The sequence below is a fragment of the Austrofundulus limnaeus genome, unplaced genomic scaffold, assembly GCF_001266775.1.
Source record: "Austrofundulus limnaeus strain Quisiro unplaced genomic scaffold, Austrofundulus_limnaeus-1.0 Scaffold21, whole genome shotgun sequence".
NCBI classification, from domain to species: domain Eukaryota; kingdom Metazoa; phylum Chordata; class Actinopteri; order Cyprinodontiformes; family Rivulidae; genus Austrofundulus; species Austrofundulus limnaeus.
In genome coordinates, this window is record NW_013952423.1 from 1,196,315 (window position 1) to 1,201,093 (window position 4,779).

Genomic DNA, 4,779 nt, shown 5'->3' on the forward strand with positions numbered 1-4,779 from the left:
GTGTTGGAGCTGGAAAACCTCTAAAACATGCAGGATAGTGGCCCTCGAGGACTGGATCTTGACACCCCTGGGTTACAGGGTCGGAGCCAGAGGGGTGGCCAGGGCAAGTGTCACCCTTGGAATTTTATTGGCCACCTCAGGTGCCACCCCCAAATAACTGACACGTGTATGAGGATCATGGATTTACATCTAGATTTTGTTAAAGATTGCCCTTTGATACCACTGCAGTATATCAATTTTCAGCTGTGTATGTTCAAAAATGGCTGAATTATGGCACTTTGTAGTRGTTAGCTTAATTTMGTAGCTATGATCACACAAAATTTCAGCTCAACATTCCCAAAAACAGCTGAATTATAGCCATTTGGACTTATCTGCTGTGGCCATCTTGAATTTTTAAATCCAAAGTATTTTCTTTATTTGTATGTGCTCCCCTAAAAAACACCTTGGCYACCCTTTGCAAAAAAGTCTGGCTCCACCCCCGTTCGGTTGACWCCTAGATGAACATGCTGCACTTTTTTTTTTCAAGTTTCATTAAAGCCCCTCCAAAAACAAAGACTGCACGATCTACTAGCCTTCAAAATATAGAATGGAGATCAGTCTCAGCTGCTACCACTCCGAATTTTAGGTAAATATTTGTATAATTGACTAAATTATAGTCATTTTTGTGGTTTTGAAGCTCAGTTTGCTGTGGCAGCCATCTTGAATCAGACTTACACCCAAAGTTAATCTAGATATTTAGCCAAAGATTACTTTTTGAAAATTTCTTTAAATTCTGTCCAGTAAGTCATGAGATATTTTGCTAACAATAATAATTTAATTATGCTTTCAACCATTTACTTTTAAGCTTTATATTGATAATTTGCATCRTATTAAAGGATTTATGTCTGCACTCAAGCAGGACTCAGATGGTTCTGTTTCAGTCAGGTTGTTAGAGAACTGTTAGAAAAACACAGGCTGAAACTGCTTAACAGAGAAACGTTGGTGTTTTTTTCCTGCGGACTGGCCTTTGCTTGTTTTTGGAAACTTGTCCACCTTGTGTTTCCATCATTAGGATGTTGATACGACCTCTCCTCATCTCCTCCACCTGCTGAATCAAGTCATGATCAAGAGAACGCCCTGAGCTGTGGAGGTTCTGAGTGAGGGAAGTGGTCCAGGTCAGAAACGTTTCCTTGCTGCAGTTTGTTGTTATTATTTAGATGAATTTGACAGAAACAGAATCGGACAGAAAACATTTTTTGAACTCTGAACAAAATCTGAAGTGTTTGTAGAAATAAAGTGAAACTAAATTTAAATATTTGTAGGACTCTGGCTTTACTTTTTTCTACAGTTGTTTAATTGTTTTTTCTTTCACACAATTTTCACAAACACCTCAGATATTTCACAAAATAAAACTAAAGTAWTTTTTTCAAATAAAATTTTAGTGTTAGTACTAATGCATCATATTTTGGCTCAATATTTCATTTTTGTGTTTAAAAGCTCCCTTAGCAAAAAGTAGCACATACCCATTAAGTGTACTAATGTTAAACTAAAAATAAGAGTATACTTCTAGTTTTATTTTCATGTACTCATCTGAGATATAGCCAAGTTTATCTTATACTATACTTGGCTTGTAYTAAAAGTATACTAAAGGTTTAGGTGTACTTAGTTTATACTAATGTTTAAACTTCAGCAGTACAGTTTTCATACAGACTGGTACATTTGTTGTATATTTCAAGATTAAACTAAAGGTATACTTAGAAGATTACTTTCAGTATACGTCTGAGTATACTTTTGTAAACTTATTGTGGGCCAATTTAGTCCTAGAAATATGTTTGTTATTCATCTGCTAGTATACTTATATCAGTGTACATGGTAAATAAAAGTACACTTAGGGAAATACATTTTATATACTTTAGTATACCTAATGACATGTAGCTAAAGTATACTTCTTTTTGGTAAATTCATAAACTTAAAARACATTATAACAGTATACTTCAATTACAATTTTTACAAACATTTTTAAAAGTCCCACATTAGTACGAATGAGTATTAAATTTGTTTACTTTCTAGTACACTACAAGTACATGGCRCCAAGTATACTTGMTATACTTAAACGTTTACTCAAGTATACTTAAWAAAATGAACTTCAAGTATATTACTTTTTGCTAAGGTCTGGGGTAGCCTTCTTTTTTTCTTGTGACTGAATCAATATTTTGTAACCTGAGACATTTTGCTAACAGACAATAAAATAAATCTCTAAGTTTTTGCATGAACAAGTATTGAGACTGGCATTTTTAATGGTCTTTGCCCCTCTTGAAAAGTGTTTAGCTCAATAATCGAGTCAGAATTGAAGTATTTCTGGAAACTGAGGTCAGTCAAAGAGTTATCTGCAACAGGTAAGATAATAACTCTTTATAACCTTTCTGCAGAGCCTCACTTCAWASTATTAAGACTCTCCCTTTAGGCATGTCAAACATGCTTCTCAGGCTTCAGGAAAGTTGCTCCTCTCTGAGCAGCGCTGAGTAAAAAGTGTTTCCTGCCCAGATCTGTTGAACGTGGATCTCAGAAGTTGTTAGCCAAAAGTCCGGGGCTGTTACCTTTGAATCATTAAGTAAGGAGTGAGTGTTTGAAGCTCCTTGATATAATGATCCTTGGCAACTCTGAGAGTTCAAAGTAAATTGGCAAAGGTAAAAAAAGAAAAGAAATAAGCCTTTTCTGCCACAGAACAAAATAGAGAAATCAGCCAGCTATGTTTAATAGAATTTTCATCAGTGCTCAACCAGTCTCTCCAATGGCTTATCTAAGATAATGGCTGCACAGGTTCATTACCTCATTGTCAAATTAACTGTCTCTTTCTCCTCCAGGCAGATTGGATAGTGATTACAGATCCAACCAAAAGAAGGCTCCGCTGTTCTCTTTGTGGAACCGGGACAGAACCACGGTGACAGCRAAATTAGTCTATTTCATCTGCAGACCTCTGTCAGCTGACCTGCTCACTTCAGAGAGAAAAAACTCACAGAAGTGGTCCAAGATGATGTGGCAGCGTTCTTTTCTTTTCTTTTCTTATTATCTCTTTGTGCTTCTTGAAGTGTTGAAAATTTGATGAAAGAACAAAACAAAAACAAACYGAGTGAGTTTACTGGAGTTTTAAGTCAAAATGTTTCACAGACAAACTTCCAGGCTCATAAGAGCCACAAACACGTTTAATCTTTTGAGATAAAATGTTGAGTCAGCTTATTTTCCTATTTATAGTGTCCTCTGCATGGTTTTTGCAAATCATCTCTGCTATAGGTCGAAATGTTCGGCTACTTTGTGAACTATTTAGCTAAATTTACAAAAATAAAAAATAAAGCAAGACAATCTTTTCATTTCTTTTAAAAATGTCTGAAATTTCCTTCAGCTAGATACACCACATTAGCTTTTTTCTGCTTTATTGCTATTTTTTAACTTTTAACTACGATTCGGATGATTGTAGCTTCAAGCAACTGTTTTGTCAATTTTAGTTGTTAGTGCTGCTTTTATGAATTTATCCCTTTTATCACAGATATGTATTGATTTGTTAAGTATTTTCTGATCTTGGACGAAATATATAGAGAATGGAAACCGACATAATTAGAAATAAAAGCAGAAATAAAGAAATGATCTAAAAAATAAATAAATAAATAAATAAATACACCTAAAATGCACCAATTAATTTAAAAAAGGAGAACTTTACCTCATGTTTTATCATTTAATTGACCTTCATTTTAGTTTCAATAAATTATATATATTAGCACAATTAACCCCAAACAGGGGGACATGTACCCGTGGGGGTACGCGAGCATATTACAGGGAGTACGTGAAAAAAATTCCAGGTGTGTAAAAAATAAATAAATAAAAATAGGACTGAGATATATAGGGCCCTATGATTTTTGCAGTGCATAAACTGCAGATGGAATCTGAATTAACACTAAATGGAATCCAGTATAAAACATGTAATCTCATGGAATTTGCTCATTTGGGTGAGCTTCTGACGTATTTTGGACGCTGCTGTTTTCTGCACCTGCCATTACCTGCTTTATTTATTCAATTATTCACTTTCAAGGCAACATTTTTTTGCTTTGTTTAATTTGTGTTGAAAAATAAAATGCCTGAGAATTAAACATTCTAGGGGTTAAATAAATCATTTCCATTTAATAATCACTTGTTGTACAAAATGGCTCAGTGGGTACACAAGTCTGAAAACTTTGGGAACCACTAGTCTAAAGTCCTGAATCATGCCATCACTTTCAGGACCTKGGACAGTTCCTTCAGTCATTCACACTGTATAAAGTCCTGAAACATTTCAGCACTTTCAGGACCTTGGACAGTTCATTCAGACCTTCACACTGTCTAAAGTCCTGAAACATTTCAGCACTTTCAGGACCTTGGACAGTTCCTGCAGCATTCACAATGTCTAAAGTCCTTAAACATTTAATCACTTTCAGGACCTTGGACAGTTCCTTCAGTCATTCACACTGTTTAATGTCCTGAAACATTTAAACACTTTCAGGACCTTGGACAGTTCCTTCAGTCCTTCAAACTGTTTAATGTCCTGAAACATTTCAACACTTTCAGGACCTTGGACAGTTCCTTCAGTCATTCACACTGTATAAAGTCCAAAAACATTTCAGCACTTTCAGGACATTGGACAGTTCCTTCAGTCATTCACACTGTATAAAGTCCAGAAACATTTCAGCACTTTCAGGACATTGGACAGTTCCTTCAGCATTCACAATGTCTAAAGTCCTGAAACACTTCATCACTTTCAGGACCTTGGAC

The 4,779-nt window shown here is 35.3% G+C and overlaps 1 protein-coding gene across 1 annotated transcript in view; it reads left to right on the forward strand.

Annotated features, from left to right (window-relative positions):
- The first annotated feature begins 565 nt into the window (after positions 1 to 565).
- The window catches only part of LOC106514612 (lathosterol oxidase-like), a 13,652-nt gene continuing 9,438 nt past the window's right edge, over positions 566 to 4,779 (forward strand). The window contains exons 1-3 of the mRNA XM_014003968.1: positions 566 to 625; positions 1,052 to 1,154; positions 2,844 to 2,920. The gene's annotated coding sequence lies outside the window, so the exon portion shown is untranslated. The remainder of the gene's footprint in view (positions 626 to 1,051; positions 1,155 to 2,843; positions 2,921 to 4,779) is intronic.